General features: G+C 44.0%; 1 long non-coding RNA gene across 1 annotated transcript in view; it reads right to left on the bottom strand.

Moving 5' to 3' along the window:
* LOC144742307 (uncharacterized) overlaps positions 1-17,306 on the bottom strand; it is a 28,948-nt gene extending 11,642 nt beyond the window's left edge. Inside the window, exon 1 of the long non-coding RNA XR_013590077.1 lies at positions 17,019-17,306. This is a non-coding gene — a long non-coding RNA (uncharacterized LOC144742307). The remainder of the gene's footprint in view (positions 1-17,018) is intronic.
* Positions 17,307-18,641: the final 1,335 nt, after the last annotated feature.

Genomic DNA, 18,641 nt, shown 5'->3' with positions numbered 1-18,641 from the left:
ATCTGCAGAACGTGAAGAACCAGTGGCATCTACATCTGTAGAACGTGAAGAACCAGTGGCATCTACATCTGCAGAACGTGAAGAACCAGTGGCATCTACATCTGTAGAACGTGAAGAACCAGTGGCATCTACATCTGTAGAACGTGAAGAACCAGTGGCATCTACATCTGTAGAACGTGAAGAACCAGTGGCATCTACATCTGTAGAACGTGAAGAACCAGTGGCATCTACATCTGTAGAACGTGAAGAACCAGTGGCATCTACATCTGTAGAACGTGAAGAACCAGTGGCATCTACATCTGTAGAACGTGAAGAACCAGTGGCATCTACATCTGCAGAACGTGAAGAACCAGTGGCATCTACATCTGCAGAACGTGAAGAACCAGTGGCATCTACATCTGTAGAACGTGAAGAACCAGTGGCATCTACATCTGTAGAACGTGAAGAACCAGTGGCATCTACATCTGTAGAACGTGAAGAACCAGTGGCATCTACATCTGTAGAACGTGAAGAACCAGTGGCATCTACATCTGTAGAACGTGAAGAACCAGTGGCATCTACATCTGTAGAACGTGAAGAACCAGTGGCATCTACATCTGCAGAACGTGAAGAACCAGTGGCATCTACATCTGCAGAACGTGAAGAACCAGTGGCATCTACATCTGTAGAACGTGAAGAACCAGTGGCATCTACATCTGTAGAACGTGAAGAACCAGTGGCATCTACATCTGTAGAACGTGAAGAACCAGTGGCATCTACATCTGCAGAACGTGAAGAACCAGTGGCATCTACATCTATAGAACTTGAAGAACCAGTGGCATCTACATCTGTAGAACTTGAAGAACCAGTGGCATCTACATCTGTAGAACTTGAAGAACCAGTGGCATCTACATCTGCAGAACGTGAAGAACCAGTGGCATCTACATCTGTAGAACTTGAAGAACCAGTGGCATCTACATCTGCAGAACGTGAAGAACCAGTGGCATCTACATCTGCAGAACGTGAAGAACCAGTGGCATCTACATCTACAGAACATGAAGAACCAGTGGCATCTACATCTGCAGAACGTGAAGAACCAGTGGCATCTACAGTGAGGGAAAGAAGCATTTGATCCCCTGCTAATTTTGTACGTTTGCCCACTGACAAAGAAATGATCAGTCTATAATTTTAATGTTAGGTTTATTTGAAAAGTGAGATACAGAATAACAACAAAATCCAGAAAAACGCATGTCAAACATGTTATACATTGATTTGCATTTTAATGAGGGAAATAAGTATTTGAGGATACAACAGACGGAGTTAAATATAACAGCGTGTCAATAAATGAACCGAACTGAAATGAACTGATTGAGGGAACGGAGAGAAAATCCCGGTGAAGACCGCCGGGGTGTTTTGCGATGGGAACCTTTGTCGGGTTTTTTGCTTTCATTATTTTCGATTTATTAGTTGACAATTTTTTTATATTTCATTTTGTATTTTCTATCTCCGTGACTTTACCGAAAGAGCCAAGAGTAGGGATTTCCTGCAGTCAGTCGAAATTTAACAACTTAAAATGTCACCTTCATTGGGGCGAATCCACGTGGAGAGATTTAATTAAGTTTGACTTTTTTTTGCAATTTTGAAAAATCATTCATCACCTTCAGCAGTTTGGTGGGGCCTTGCCACCCACCCCCATCGCCTCCTGCTGATGTGAAAGGGCAATCCGTGGCTAAACGCGACGTTGGTTTAACACGTAATCGAGATTTCGCGACTAATATCATCCATAATAGAGGTGGGGGGGGGGGGGGGAAGATACGTGACGTCAGCAGCACACCGCGTGATGTCAACAGGCACACCGCGTGACGTCGGCAGGCGCACTGCGTGACGTCGGCAGGCACACCGCGTGACGTCAACAGGCACACCGCGTGACGTCGGCAGGCGCACTGCGTGACGTCGGCAGGCGCACTGCGTGACGTCAACAGGCACACCGCGTGACGTCAACAGGTACACTGCGTGACGTCAACAGGCATACCGCGTGACGTCAACAGGCATACCGCGTGACGTCAACAGGCACACCGCGTGACGTCAGCAGGCACACCGCGTGACGTCAACAGGCACACCACGTGACGTCGGCAGGCACACCGCGTGACGTCGGCAGGCACACCGCGTGACGTCAGCAGGCGCACTGCGTGACGTCAGCAGGCACACCGCGTGACGTCAACAGGCACACCGCGTGACGTCAGCAGGCACACCGCGTGACGTCAACAGGCACACCGCGTGACGTCGGCAGGCGCACCGCGTGACGTCGGCAGGCGCACTGCGTGACGTCGGCAGGCACACCGCGTGACGTCAGCAGGCACACCGCGTGACGTCAGCAGGCACACCGCGTGACGTCAGCAGGCGCACTGCGTGACGTCGGCAGGCACACCGCGTGACGTCAGCAGGCACACCGCGTGACGTCAGCAGGCACACCGCGTGACGTCGGCAGGCACACTGCGTGACGTCAACAGGCACACCGCGTGACGTCAGCAGGCGCACTGCGTGACTCATACTGCCTGAGAGCTGAGCGGATGTCAGGGGCTGCGAACAGACCCTGCAATTACACCATTGAAACCTCATTTGCCAGTAAAAAAATATGGTAATTGTCTTTTTACCCTTTTATCTGGCAACAAAACTGACACCTTTTTTTTTTTACAAGGTGTCACCTTTTTTTTTACAAGGTGTCACCTTTTTTTTTTACGAGAGAATTTTTATTGTTTTATATTTATTACTTTATTATTTCCCTTCTACGTGACTTTTAGCGAAAGAATCGAGAATATGAAGCTGCAGCAGCCTGAGAATGTGCTGCTACTAAGGAGACACTGAGACAAGGTGCGAGACGAGTCTCCAGGAATTGCATTCAAGACGACTGCAAGTGCACCTGGCTGTGTTTGTGGCTCATTGCACGGATTAAACGAGCTCGGATGTTGCTAGCATCATTGGGGAAACGGTGCAAGAGGTCAGAGGACTTTTCAGTCCGGTGGAAGCTTTAGCAAGGCTTGTGCTGGTTGCCCCTGCCTCCTCTGTAGAGGCTGAGGCAAGGCCCTAAGCCATGGAATCAACATTGGGGGGTCTGGGGGTCTCTCCCTCCCCCCCCCCCCCCCCCCCCCCAGAAAAAAAAAATCTAAATTTGAAAACTCATTTCCTGTCTAAAATATTAAAAAAATCCACTAACGCATGTGATTGGCTTTTTATTTCGTTTTAACAATAATGTGTAGTGTAGTGGATAGTGTAGTATACTACACTATACACTACACACTAGTGCTGTACTAGTACACTACACTATACACTACACACTAGTGCTGTACTAGTACACTACACTATACACTACACACTAGTGCTGTACTAGTACACTACACTATACACTACACTATACACTAGTGCTGTACTAGTATACTACACTATACACTACACACTAGTGCTGTACTAGTATACTACACTATACACTACACTATACACTACACTATACACTACACTATACACTACACTATACAATAGTGCTGTACTAGTATACTACACTATACACTACACACTAGTGCTGTACTAGTATACTACACTATACACTACACTATACACTACAGACTAGTGCTGTACTAGTACACTACACTATACACTACACACTAGTACTGTACTAGCATACTACTCTATACACTACACTATACACTACACTATACACTACACTATACACTAGTGCTGTACTAGTATACTACACTATACACTACACTCTACACTATACACTACACTATACACTACACACTACACTATACACTAGTGCTGTACTAGTATACTACACTATACACTACACACTACACTATACACTAGTGCTGTACTAGTATACTACACTACACACTACACTACACACTACAGCTGTACTAGTAACGAGTTGGCCACGTCCTGTTTACGTGACACTCACCTCACTGATTGGCCGTGTCGGGTGGTGGTGGGTTTAACGACACGGGCTGTACATTGTCACGCGATCTCACCCAACACAAACAACAACAACAGCAGCAGCAGCCTGCACTATGGAAACGCGACGTCTGTCACCACATTGGCACTTCACACAATGCCAGGGCGTTGTCCGCCCTAAGGGGGGTCGACGGTGTTTCTGACGAGTGTTAATTCTGACCTGATTGATATTATTATATCCATTTTACGTGACTTTACCGAAAGAACCAAGAAGATGAGACCCACGTACTCTTTGGTTCTTTCGGTAAAGTCACGTAGGTAAAAAATAATAAAAGTAAAAAAATAAAAAATACAATAAAAATTTAATCACGACGTTTCGGGCGCAACACAAGCCCTCGTCATCAGGTGGGACCACCACAGCAAGAAGCAACTGCTGGAAAGGTAAAGTCACGTCGGTAAAAAATAATAAAAGTAAAAAAATACAAATTAAATCACGACGTTTCGGGCGCAACACAAGCCCTCGTCATCAGGTGGGACCACCACAGCAAGAAGCAACTGCTGGAAATGGTAATAGAGCTGCAGTGAAACAAGACGAGGGGGGGAGTGGTGTGGAGATACGGAGGAGGGGGTAGTGCATTGTGAGACTTTAACAGAGACACACAGTTTCGATTTAAAGCTTCCGTGACTGCAGGGATTCATCTTCTTGGTTCTTTCGGTAAAGTCATCACGTAGAAGGGAAGTAATAAAATAATACAAAGTAATTTATGATATTTTTTAATTATGTTTTATTTCTATTAATTTATTATTTCCCTTCTACGTGACTTTACCGAAAGAACCAAGAATAAAAATAAAAATTACTTCATTATATTTTTTTATTATGTTTTATTTTTATTATTTTATTATTTCCCTTCTACGTGACTTTACCGAAAGAACCAAGAAGAAGAGACACAGTGTCTGGCGGCAATGGCGAGGCGATCGTGGCAGCGGGCACCACAGCGCTTCGTACAGGCCACGCCTTCTGACGTCACGCAGCACGCCTGCCGACGTCACGCAGTGCGCCTGTGACGTCACGTGTCCTCCTCCCCCCCCCCCCTCTATTATGGGGTACGGCCAGCCAGCCCGCCCAGGTGTCCAGCCAGCCTGCGATTTCCACCTGGAACGCGACCCCCCTACAAGCAGCGTGGCACTTTCCGCTTGACCTACGATGCCACTATTCGCACCGGACCTCTGTTGGGTCGACGCCACGCGTTACGGCCATCAAATGCGAAGTGCAACGCTCTTCTGCCCCTTTCAAAGGGGGGTTAGCTTCTAAATGTTGTCATCAGGAAAAGGGGTTTTAGCTTCTAAATGTCGTCATCAGGAAAAGGGTTTTAGCTTCTGAATGTCGTCATCAGGAAAAGGGGTTGAAGTTTCTAAATGTCGTCATCAGGAAGAGGGGTTTTAGCGACTAAATGTCGTCATCAGGAAAAGGAGTTTTAGTTTCTAAATGTCGTCATCAGGAAAAGGGATTTTAGCGTCTAAATGTCGTCATCAGGAAAAGGGGTTTTAGCTTCTAAATGTCGTCATCAGGAAAAGGGGTTGAAGTTTCTAAATGTCGTCATCAGGAAAAGGAGTTTTAGTTTCTAAATGTCGTCATCAGGAAAAGGGATTTTAGCGTCTAAATGTCGTCATCAGGAAAAGGGGTTTTAGTTTCTAAATGTCGTCATCAGGAAAAGGGATTTTAGCGTCTAAATGTCGTCATCAGGAAAAGGGGTTTTAGCTTCTAAATGTCGTCATCAGGAAAAGGGGTTGAAGTTTCTAAATGTCGTCATCAGGAAAAGGGGTTTTAGCTTCTAAATGTCGTCATCAGGAAAAGGGGTTTTAGCTTCTAAATGACGTCATCAGGAAAAGGGGTTTTAGCTTCTAAATGTCGTCATCAGGAAAATGGGTTTTAGCTTCTAAATGACGTCATCAGGAAAAGGGGTTTTAGCTTCTAAATGTCGTCATCAGGAAAAGGGGTTTTAGCTTCTAAATGTCATCAGGAAAAGGGGTTTTAGCTTCTAAATGTCGTCACCAGGAAGAGGGGTTTTAGCTTCTAAATGTCGTCATCAGGAAAAGGGGTTTTAGCTTCTAAATGTCGTCATCAGGAAAAGGGGTTTTAGCTTCTAAATGTCGTCATCAGGAAAAGGGGTTTTAGCTTCTAAATGTCGTCATCAGGAAAAGGGGTTTTAGCTTCTAAATGTCGTCATCAGGAAAAGGGGTTTTAGCTTCTAAATGTCGTCATCAGGAAAAGGGGTTTTAGCTTCTAAATGTCATCACCAGGAAAAGGGGTTTTAGCTTCTAAATGTCGTCATCAGGAAAAGGGGTTTTAGCTTCTAAATGTCGTCATCAGGAAAAGGGATTTTAGTTTCTAAATGACGTCATCAGGAAAAAAGGTTTTAGCTTCTAAATGTCGTCATCAGGAAAAGGGGTTTTAGCTTCTAAATGACGTCATCAGGAAAAGGGGTTTTAGCTTCTAAATGTCGTCATCAGGAAAAGGGGTTTTAGCTTCTAAATGACGTCATCAGGAAAAGGGGTTGAAGTTTCTAAATGTCGTCATCAGGAAAAGGGGTTTTAGCTTCTAAATGTCGTCATCAGGAAAAGGGGTTTTAGCTTCTAAATGACGTCATCAGGAAAAGGGGTTTTAGCTTCTAAATGTCGTCATCAGGAAAAGGGGTTTTAGCTTCTAAATGACGTCATCAGGAAAAGGGGTTTTAGCTTCTAAATGTCGTCATCAGGAAAAGGGGTTTTAGCTTCTAAATGTCATCAGGAAAAGGGGTTTTAGCTTCTAAATGTCGTCACCAGGAAGAGGGGTTTTAGCTTCTAAATGTCGTCATCAGGAAAAGGGGTTTTAGCTTCTAAATGTCGTCATCAGGAAAAGGGGTTTTAGCTTCTAAATGTCGTCATCAGGAAAAGGGGTTTTAGCTTCTAAATGTCGTCATCAGGAAAAGGGGTTTTAGCTTCTAAATGTCGTCATCAGGAAAAGGGGTTTTAGCTTCTAAATGTCGTCATCAGGAAAAGGGGTTTTAGCTTCTAAATGTCATCACCAGGAAAAGGGGTTTTAGCTTCTAAATGTCGTCATCAGGAAAAGGGGTTTTAGCTTCTAAATGTCGTCATCAGGAAAAGGGATTTTAGTTTCTAAATGACGTCATCAGGAAAAGGGGTTTTAGCGTCTAAATGTCGTCATCAGGAAAAGGGTTTTAGCTTCTAAATGTCGTCATCAGGAAAAGGGATTTTAGTTTCTAAATGACGTCATCAGGAAAAGGGGTTTTAGTTTCTAAATGTCGTCATCAGGAAAAGGGTTTTAGTTTCTAAATGACGTCATCAGGAAAAGGGGTTTTAGCGTCTAAATGTCGTCATCAGGAAAAGGGTTTTAGCTTCTAAATGTCGTCATCAGGAAAAGGGATTTTAGTTTCTAAATTACGTCATCAGGAAAAGGGGTTTTAGTTTCTAAATGTCGTCATCAGGAAAAGGGTTTTAGCTTCTAAATGTCGTCATCAGGAAGAGGGGTTTTAGTTTCTAAATGTCGTCATCAGGAAAAGGGGTTTTAGCTTCTAAATGTTGTCATCAGGAAGAGGGGTTTTAGCTTCTAAATGACGTCATCAGGAAAAGGGTTTTAGCTTCTAAATGTCGTCATCAGGAAGAGGGGGTTTAGCTTCTAAATGTCGTAATCAGGAAGAGGGGTTTTAGCTTCTAAATGTCGTCATCAGGAAGAGGGGGTTTAGCTTCTAAATGTCGTCATCGGGAAAAGGGTTTTAGCTTCTAAATGTCGTCATCGGGAAAAGGGGTTTTAGCTTCTAAATGTCGTCATCAGGAAAAGGGGGTTTAGCTTCTAAATGACGTCATCAGGAAAAGGGGTTTTAGTTTCTAAATGTCGTCATCAAGAAAGGGGGTTTTAGCGTCTAAATGTCGTCATCAGGAAAAGGGGTTTTAGTCTCTAAAGGTCATCAGGAAAAGGGGTTTTAGCTTCTTGAGGTCATCGGGAAAAGGGGTTTTAGCTTCTAAAGGTCATCAGGAAAAGGGGTTTTAGCTTCTAAAGGTCATCAGGAAAAGGGTTTTAGCATCTAAAGGTCATCAGGAAAACGGGTTCTAGTTTCTAAATGTCGTCATCAGGAAAAGGGGTTTTAGTTTCTAAATGTCGTCATCAGGAAAAAGGGTTTTAGCTTCTAAATGTCATCATCAGGAAAAGGGGCTTTAGTTTCTAAATGTCGTCATCAGGAAAAGGGGTTTTAGCTTCTAAATGTCGTCATCAGGAAAAGGGATTTTAGTTTCTAAATGTCGTCATCAGGTAAAGGGGTTTTAGTTTCTAAATGTCATCATCAGGAAAAAGGGTTTTAGCTTCTAAATGTCGTCATCAGGAAAAGGGGTTTTAGTTTCTAAATGTCGTCATCAGGAAAAGGGGTTTTAGCTTCTAAATGTCGTCATCGGGAAAAGGGGTTTTAGCTTCTAAATGTCGTCATCAGGAAAAGGGGTTTTCGCTTCTAAATGTCGTCATCAGGAAAAGGGGTTTTAGCTTCTAAATGTCGTCATCAGGAAAAGGGGTTTTAGTTTCTAAATGTCGTCATCAGGAAAAGGGGTTTTCGCTTCTAAATGTCGTCATCAGGAAAAGGGGTTTTAGCTTCTAAAGGTCATCAGGAAAAGGGGTTTTCGCTTCTAAATGTCGTCATCAGGAAAAGGGGTTTTAGCTTCTAAAGGTCATCAGGAAAAGGGGTTTTAGTTTCTAAATGTCGTCATCAGGAAAAGGGGTTTTCGCTTCTAAATGTCGTCATCAGGAAAAGGGGTTTTAGCTTCTAAAGGTCATCAGGAAAAGGGGTTTTAGCTTCTAAAGGTCATCAGGAAAAGGGGTTTTAGCTTCTAAAGGTCATCAGGAAAAGGGGTTTTAGCTTCTAAATGTCGTCATCAGGAAAAGGGGTTTTAGCTTCTAAATGACGTCATCAGGAAAAGGGGGGTGAGTTTCTAAATGTCGTCATCAGGAAAAGGGGTTTTTGCTTCTAAATGTCGTCATCAGGAAAAGGGGCTTTAGCGTCTAAATGTCGTCATCAGGAAAAGGGGTTTTAGCTTCTAAATGTCGTCATCAGGAAAAGGGGTTTTAGTTTCTAAATGTCGTCACCAGGAAAAGGTGTTTTAGCCTCTAAATGTCGTCATCAGGAAAAGGGGTTTTAGCCTCTAAATGTCGTCATCAGGAAAAAGGGTTTTAGCTTCTAAATGTCGTCATCAGGAAAAGGGGTTTTAGCTTCTAAATGTTGTCATCAGGAAAAGGGGTTTTAGTTTCTAAATGTCGTCATCAGGAAAAGGGGTTTTAGTTTCTAAATGTCGTCATCAGGAAAAGGGGCTTTAGCGTCTAAATGTCGTCATCAGGAAAAGGGGTTTTAGCTTCTAAATGTCGTCATCAGGAAAAGGGGTTTTAGTTTCTAAATGTCGTCACCAGGAAAAGGGGTTTTAGCGTCTAAATGTCGTCATCAGGAAAAGGGGTTTTAGCGTCTAAATGTCGTCATCAGGAAAAGGGGTTTTAGCCTCTAAATGTCGTCATCAGGAAAAGGGGTTTTAGCCTCTAAATGTCGTCATCAGGAAAAAGGGTTTTAGCTTCTAAATGTCGTCATCAGGAAAAGGGGTTTTAGCTTCTAAATGTTGTCATCAGGAAAAGGGGTTTTAGTTTCTAAATGTCGTCATCAGGAAAAGGGGCTTTAGCGTCTAAATGTCGTCATCAGGAAAAGGGGTTTTAGCTTCTAAATGTCGTCATCAGGAAAAGGGGTTTTAGTTTCTAAATGTCGTCACCAGGAAAAGGGGTTTTAGCGTCTAAATGTCGTCATCAGGAAAAGGGGTTTTAGCCTCTAAATGTCGTCATCAGGAAAAGGGGTTTTAGCGTCTAAATGTCGTCATCAGGAAAAGGGGTTTTAGCCTCTAAATGTCGTCATCAGGAAAAGGGGTTTTAGCCTCTAAATGTCGTCATCAGGAAAAAGGGTTTTAGCTTCTAAATGTCGTCATCAGGAAAAGGAGTTTTAGCTTCTAAATGTCGTCATCAGGAAAAGGGGTTTTAGCCTCTAAATGTCGTCATCAGGAAAAGGGGTTTTAGCATCTAAATGTCGTGATCAGGAAAAGGGGTTTTAGCTTCTAAATGGCGTCATCAGGAAAAGGGATTTTAGCTTCTAAAGGTCGTGATCAGGAAAAGGGGTTTTAGCTTCTAAATGTCGTCATCAGGAAAATGGGTTTTAGCTTCTAAATGGCGTCATCAGGAAAAGGGATTTTAGCTTCTAAAGGTCGTGATCAGGAAAAGGGGGTTTAGCTTCTAAAGATCGTCATCAGGAAAAGGGGGGTTAGCCTCTAAAGATCGTCACCAGGAAGAGGGGTTTTAGCTTCTAAATGTCGTCATCAGGAAAAGGGGTTTTAGCTTCTAAATGTCGTCATCAGGAAAAGGGGTTTTAGCTTCTAAATGTCGTCATCAGGAAAAGGGGTTTTAGCTTCTAAATGTCGTCATCAGGAAAAGGGGTTTTAGCTTCTAAATGTCGTCATCAGGAAAAGGGGTTTTAGCTTCTAAATGTCGTCATCAGGAAAAGGGGTTTTAGCTTCTAAATGTCATCACCAGGAAAAGGGGTTTTAGCTTCTAAATGTCGTCATCAGGAAAAGGGGTTTTAGCTTCTAAATGTCGTCATCAGGAAAAGGGATTTTAGTTTCTAAATGACGTCATCAGGAAAAAAGGTTTTAGCTTCTAAATGTCGTCATCAGGAAAAGGGGTTTTAGCTTCTAAATGACGTCATCAGGAAAAGGGGTTTTAGCTTCTAAATGTCGTCATCAGGAAAAGGGGTTTTAGCTTCTAAATGACGTCATCAGGAAAAGGGGTTGAAGTTTCTAAATGTCGTCATCAGGAAAAGGGGTTTTAGCTTCTAAATGTCGTCATCAGGAAAAGGGGTTTTAGCTTCTAAATGACGTCATCAGGAAAAGGGGTTTTAGCTTCTAAATGTCGTCATCAGGAAAAGGGGTTTTAGCTTCTAAATGACGTCATCAGGAAAAGGGGTTTTAGCTTCTAAATGTCGTCATCAGGAAAAGGGGTTTTAGCTTCTAAATGTCATCAGGAAAAGGGGTTTTAGCTTCTAAATGTCGTCACCAGGAAGAGGGGTTTTAGCTTCTAAATGTCGTCATCAGGAAAAGGGGTTTTAGCTTCTAAATGTCGTCATCAGGAAAAGGGGTTTTAGCTTCTAAATGTCGTCATCAGGAAAAGGGGTTTTAGCTTCTAAATGTCGTCATCAGGAAAAGGGGTTTTAGCTTCTAAATGTCGTCATCAGGAAAAGGGGTTTTAGCTTCTAAATGTCGTCATCAGGAAAAGGGGTTTTAGCTTCTAAATGTCATCACCAGGAAAAGGGGTTTTAGCTTCTAAATGTCGTCATCAGGAAAAGGGGTTTTAGCTTCTAAATGTCGTCATCAGGAAAAGGGATTTTAGTTTCTAAATGACGTCATCAGGAAAAGGGGTTTTAGCGTCTAAATGTCGTCATCAGGAAAAGGGTTTTAGCTTCTAAATGTCGTCATCAGGAAAAGGGATTTTAGTTTCTAAATGACGTCATCAGGAAAAGGGGTTTTAGTTTCTAAATGTCGTCATCAGGAAAAGGGTTTTAGTTTCTAAATGACGTCATCAGGAAAAGGGGTTTTAGCGTCTAAATGTCGTCATCAGGAAAAGGGTTTTAGCTTCTAAATGTCGTCATCAGGAAAAGGGATTTTAGTTTCTAAATTACGTCATCAGGAAAAGGGGTTTTAGTTTCTAAATGTCGTCATCAGGAAAAGGGTTTTAGCTTCTAAATGTCGTCATCAGGAAGAGGGGTTTTAGTTTCTAAATGTCGTCATCAGGAAAAGGGGTTTTAGCTTCTAAATGTTGTCATCAGGAAGAGGGGTTTTAGCTTCTAAATGACGTCATCAGGAAAAGGGTTTTAGCTTCTAAATGTCGTCATCAGGAAGAGGGGGTTTAGCTTCTAAATGTCGTAATCAGGAAGAGGGGTTTTAGCTTCTAAATGTCGTCATCAGGAAGAGGGGGTTTAGCTTCTAAATGTCGTCATCGGGAAAAGGGTTTTAGCTTCTAAATGTCGTCATCGGGAAAAGGGGTTTTAGCTTCTAAATGTCGTCATCAGGAAAAGGGGGTTTAGCTTCTAAATGACGTCATCAGGAAAAGGGGTTTTAGTTTCTAAATGTCGTCATCAAGAAAGGGGGTTTTAGCGTCTAAATGTCGTCATCAGGAAAAGGGGTTTTAGTCTCTAAAGGTCATCAGGAAAAGGGGTTTTAGCTTCTTGAGGTCATCGGGAAAAGGGGTTTTAGCTTCTAAAGGTCATCAGGAAAAGGGGTTTTAGCTTCTAAAGGTCATCAGGAAAAGGGTTTTAGCATCTAAAGGTCATCAGGAAAACGGGTTCTAGTTTCTAAATGTCGTCATCAGGAAAAGGGGTTTTAGTTTCTAAATGTCGTCATCAGGAAAAAGGGTTTTAGCTTCTAAATGTCATCATCAGGAAAAGGGGCTTTAGTTTCTAAATGTCGTCATCAGGAAAAGGGGTTTTAGCTTCTAAATGTCGTCATCAGGAAAAGGGATTTTAGTTTCTAAATGTCGTCATCAGGTAAAGGGGTTTTAGTTTCTAAATGTCATCATCAGGAAAAAGGGTTTTAGCTTCTAAATGTCGTCATCAGGAAAAGGGGTTTTAGTTTCTAAATGTCGTCATCAGGAAAAGGGGTTTTAGCTTCTAAATGTCGTCATCGGGAAAAGGGGTTTTAGCTTCTAAATGTCGTCATCAGGAAAAGGGGTTTTCGCTTCTAAATGTCGTCATCAGGAAAAGGGGTTTTAGCTTCTAAATGTCGTCATCAGGAAAAGGGGTTTTAGTTTCTAAATGTCGTCATCAGGAAAAGGGGTTTTCGCTTCTAAATGTCGTCATCAGGAAAAGGGGTTTTAGCTTCTAAAGGTCATCAGGAAAAGGGGTTTTCGCTTCTAAATGTCGTCATCAGGAAAAGGGGTTTTAGCTTCTAAAGGTCATCAGGAAAAGGGGTTTTAGTTTCTAAATGTCGTCATCAGGAAAAGGGGTTTTCGCTTCTAAATGTCGTCATCAGGAAAAGGGGTTTTAGCTTCTAAAGGTCATCAGGAAAAGGGGTTTTAGCTTCTAAAGGTCATCAGGAAAAGGGGTTTTAGCTTCTAAAGGTCATCAGGAAAAGGGGTTTTAGCTTCTAAATGTCGTCATCAGGAAAAGGGGTTTTAGCTTCTAAATGACGTCATCAGGAAAAGGGGGGTGAGTTTCTAAATGTCGTCATCAGGAAAAGGGGTTTTTGCTTCTAAATGTCGTCATCAGGAAAAGGGGCTTTAGCGTCTAAATGTCGTCATCAGGAAAAGGGGTTTTAGCTTCTAAATGTCGTCATCAGGAAAAGGGGTTTTAGTTTCTAAATGTCGTCACCAGGAAAAGGTGTTTTAGCCTCTAAATGTCGTCATCAGGAAAAGGGGTTTTAGCCTCTAAATGTCGTCATCAGGAAAAAGGGTTTTAGCTTCTAAATGTCGTCATCAGGAAAAGGGGTTTTAGCTTCTAAATGTTGTCATCAGGAAAAGGGGTTTTAGTTTCTAAATGTCGTCATCAGGAAAAGGGGTTTTAGTTTCTAAATGTCGTCATCAGGAAAAGGGGCTTTAGCGTCTAAATGTCGTCATCAGGAAAAGGGGTTTTAGCTTCTAAATGTCGTCATCAGGAAAAGGGGTTTTAGTTTCTAAATGTCGTCACCAGGAAAAGGGGTTTTAGCGTCTAAATGTCGTCATCAGGAAAAGGGGTTTTAGCGTCTAAATGTCGTCATCAGGAAAAGGGGTTTTAGCCTCTAAATGTCGTCATCAGGAAAAGGGGTTTTAGCCTCTAAATGTCGTCATCAGGAAAAAGGGTTTTAGCTTCTAAATGTCGTCATCAGGAAAAGGGGTTTTAGCTTCTAAATGTTGTCATCAGGAAAAGGGGTTTTAGTTTCTAAATGTCGTCATCAGGAAAAGGGGCTTTAGCGTCTAAATGTCGTCATCAGGAAAAGGGGTTTTAGCTTCTAAATGTCGTCATCAGGAAAAGGGGTTTTAGTTTCTAAATGTCGTCACCAGGAAAAGGGGTTTTAGCGTCTAAATGTCGTCATCAGGAAAAGGGGTTTTAGCCTCTAAATGTCGTCATCAGGAAAAGGGGTTTTAGCGTCTAAATGTCGTCATCAGGAAAAGGGGTTTTAGCCTCTAAATGTCGTCATCAGGAAAAGGGGTTTTAGCCTCTAAATGTCGTCATCAGGAAAAAGGGTTTTAGCTTCTAAATGTCGTCATCAGGAAAAGGAGTTTTAGCTTCTAAATGTCGTCATCAGGAAAAGGGGTTTTAGCCTCTAAATGTCGTCATCAGGAAAAGGGGTTTTAGCATCTAAATGTCGTGATCAGGAAAAGGGGTTTTAGCTTCTAAATGGCGTCATCAGGAAAAGGGATTTTAGCTTCTAAAGGTCGTGATCAGGAAAAGGGGTTTTAGCTTCTAAATGTCGTCATCAGGAAAATGGGTTTTAGCTTCTAAATGGCGTCATCAGGAAAAGGGATTTTAGCTTCTAAAGGTCGTGATCAGGAAAAGGGGGTTTAGCTTCTAAAGATCGTCATCAGGAAAAGGGGGGTTAGCCTCTAAAGATCGTCATCAGGAAAAGGGGGTTGACCTCTAAAGGTCGTCATCAGGCAAAGGAGGGATAGCCTCTAAAGTAAAGGAGACACCTCTATTGTAGATGACCAGAGCAGCGTTGTTGCCTACTTCCAAACATCGATGGGGATGGGGGGGAGGGGGGGGTCAGGCGTGCATCTACGCGAGTAGTGGCTCACACCGCACTCACAGGGTGCGTGGAAGGGCCCAAGAGACATTTTTTGTGGGAGCGCCACCACCCCAACGTCTTCGGCCGTGCGGTGCATCAGGGCATGCCGGGCCCAACGGATCGTGACCCCTGCGTGGGCTCGAGGAGGAAGAAGAGGCTGCACAGTGGCTCGGTGTGGCTCTGTGTGTGTGTCTGTGTGTGGCTCTGTGTGGTTGTGTGGCTCTGTGTGTCTCTGTGTGTCTCTGTGTGGCTGTGTGTAGTTGTGTGGCTCTGTGTGGCTCTGTGTGTGGTTGTGTGGCTCTGTGTGTGTGTCTCTGTGTGTGTGTCTCTGTGTGTGTGTCTCTGTGTGTGTGGCTCTGTGTGGCTCTGTGTGTCTCTGTGTGTGTGTCTCTGTGTGTGTGTCTCTGTGTGTGTGGCTCTGTGTGGCTCTGTGTGGCTCTGTGTGTGTGTCTCTGTGTGTCTCTGTGTGGCTGTGTGTAGTTGTGTGGCTCTGTGTGTGGTTGTGTGTCTCTGTGTGGCTGTGTGTGTGGCTCTGTGTGGCTGTGTGTGGCTGTGTGTGTCTCTGTGTTTCTGTGTGGCTCTCTGTGTGTCTCTGTGGGGTCTATGTGTGTCTCTGTGGGGTCTATGTGTCTCTGTGTATTTATTTGTGTCTCTGTGTGTCTCTGTGGGATCTCTGTGTATCTCTGTGGTCTATGTGTCTCTGTGTATTTCTTTGTGTCTCTGTGTCTCTGTGGGGGTCTATGTGTGTCTGTGTGTCTCTGTGTCTCTGTGTGTGTCTGTGTGTCTCTGTGTGTCTCTGTGTGTCTATGTGTATCTCTGTGTGTCTCTGTGTGTGTGTTGGGGGGGGGGGGGCACGCGGACTTCAAACTCAAATGATCGTTCGCTTGTAGGTCTACACATTTTGAGTAAATGTATCATGGTGTTTTATGACCGTGGGAGGTCGCGTGAGGTAGCATTAGATACATAAAGCAGCACGCCACAACACACCATGTCTCACCACACCATGTCTCACCACACCACGTCTCACCACCCCACGTCTCACTGCATCTCACCACACCACACCCCTGGCCAAAGCCCCCTTAAACCACAACAACAACCACAACAACAACAACCACAACCACCACAACAACCACAACAACAACCACAACAACAACAACCACAACAACAACAACCACCACAACAACCACAACCACCACAACAACCACCACAACAACCACAACAACAACAACCACAACAACAACCACAACAACAACAACCACAACCACAACAACAACCACAACCACCAAAACAACCACCACAACCACCACAACAACCACCACAACAACCACAACAATAACCACAACCACAACAACCACCACAACAACCACCACAACCACCACAACAACCACCACAACAACCACAACAACAACCACAACTACCACAACAACAACCACAACCACAACAACAACTAATCTTCTTTGGGTCTTTCGGTAAATTCACGTCGATGGGTTCAAAGAAAATAACAAAAACGACGACGACGAAGTTCCGATCGCAACGCAAGCGATCGTCTTCTCTCTCCCTCGGATTATTGGTTCTTTCGGTAAAATCACGTAGATAGAAAAAGAAAAATGAATAAATAATACGTTAAAAATAAGCTATAAATAAAAATAAATCAGAAATGAATTAAAAATCAACATTAAATAAAAAATAAAATAAAAATAAATAAAAATAAAAAACTAATTTTTAAGCAAAAACCCACGACGTTTCGATCGCGACACAGTCGGCCTCCATCAGGAGGCGATCGAAACGTCGTCGTGGTTTTTGTTCTTTGCTTTGAACTCAGATGATGGATTCCTGCAGTCACGAAAGCTTCAAGTCGACAACCACAACAACTGAACTCATCGCTCGCCAGAACATCAAAAACTTTTTTTTAAAGAAGATGACATCTCAGCCACACAGCTCATACAAACTCACCACACCTCACCCTCCTCACCACGCCAACTCACCACACCTCACCCGCCTCACCACGCAAACTCACCACACCTCACCCTCCTCACCACGCAAACTCACCACACCTCACCCTCCTCACCACGCCAACTCACCACACCTCACCCGCCTCACCACGCAAACTCACCACACCTCACCCTCCTCACCACGCAAACTCACCACACCTCACCCTCCTCACCACGCCAACTCACCACACCTCACCCGCCTCACCACGCAAACTCACCACACCTCACCCTCCTCACCACGCAAACTCACCACACCTCACCCGCCTCACCACGCAAACTCACCGCTCCCTGTCCACTGGGGTGAGCCATCAGGATGCGACTTCAAGGGAACGATCCTTCACGAGGCTCCGCCTGGCCAAGGGCGACGAGGATGAGGTGGTGGACGAAGTGGTGGACGAAGTGGTGGACGAGGTGGTGGACGAGCTGCAGGAAGACTTGGTCGAGATTGCGAGCCTCTACTGTGTGTGTGTGTCACACTTGTAGCTGTGTGTGTGTGTGTGTCTCTCTCTCACCTGTATCCGTGTCTGTGTGTCTCTCTCTCTCGCACGCACCTCACACCTGGGCCATGCAACCGCCCTACTCCTCTGCCCCTCCCCCCTCTCCCTCCCCTCCCCCCCACACACAGAGAGAGAGACACACAACATAGACACAGAGACACACAGAGAGAGACACAGAAAGAGACACACAACATAGACACAGAGAGAGACACACACAACATAGACACACAGAGACACACAGAGAGAGACACACAACATAGACACACAGAGAGAGAGAGAGACACACAACATAGACACAGAGACAACACAGAGACACACAGAGAGAGACACACACAACATAGACACAGAGACACACAGAGAGAGACACACAACATAGACACACAGAGAGAGAGAGAGAGACACACAACATAGACACAGAGACAACACAGAGACACACAGAGAGACACACACAACATAGACACACAGAGAGAGAGACACACACACAACATAGACATAAAGACAACACAGAGACACACAGAGAGAGACACACACAACATAGACACACAGAGACAACACAGAGACACACAGAGAGAGACACACACAACATAGACACACAGAGACACACAGAGAGAGACACACAACATAGACACACACACAGAAAGAGAGAGACACACAACATAGACACACAAAGAGAGAGACACACACAGAGACACACAGATACACAGAGAGAGAGAGACACACACAACACAGACACAGAGAGACAACACAGACACACAACACAGACACACAGAGAGAGACACACAACATAGACACAGAGAGAGAGAGACACACAACATAGACACACACAGAGAGAGACACACAACACAGACACAGAGAGAGAGAGAGACACACAACACAGACACACAGAGAGACACACAACATAGACACACAGAGACAACACAGAGACACACAGAAAGAGACACACAACACAGACACACAGAGAGAGAGAGACACACACAGAGAGACACAACACAGACACACACAGAGAGACACACAACATAGACACACAACATAGACACACAGAAAGAGACACACAACGCAGACACACAGAGAGACACACAACATAGACACAGAGAGAGAGACCCAACATAGACACACAGAGACAACACAGAGACACACAGAAAGAGACACACAACACAGACACACACACACAGAGAGACACACACACAACATAGACACACAGAGACACACAACACAGACACACAGAGAGAGAGAGAGACACACAACATAGACACACAGAGACAACACAGAGACACACAGAAAGAGACACACAACACAGACACACACAGAGAGAGAGAGACACACAACATAGACACACAGAGACAACACAGAGACACACAGAAAGAGACACACAACACAGACACACAGAGAGAGAGAGAGACACACAACA

This window comes from Lampetra planeri, unplaced genomic scaffold (assembly GCF_965212315.1).
Source record: "Lampetra planeri unplaced genomic scaffold, kcLamPlan1.2.h2 scaffold_980, whole genome shotgun sequence".
Taxonomy (NCBI): Eukaryota; Metazoa; Chordata; class Hyperoartia; order Petromyzontiformes; family Petromyzontidae; genus Lampetra; species Lampetra planeri.
The sequence above is the reverse complement of the archived record's forward strand: the minus strand, read 5'-3'. Positions and strand labels throughout refer to the sequence as shown.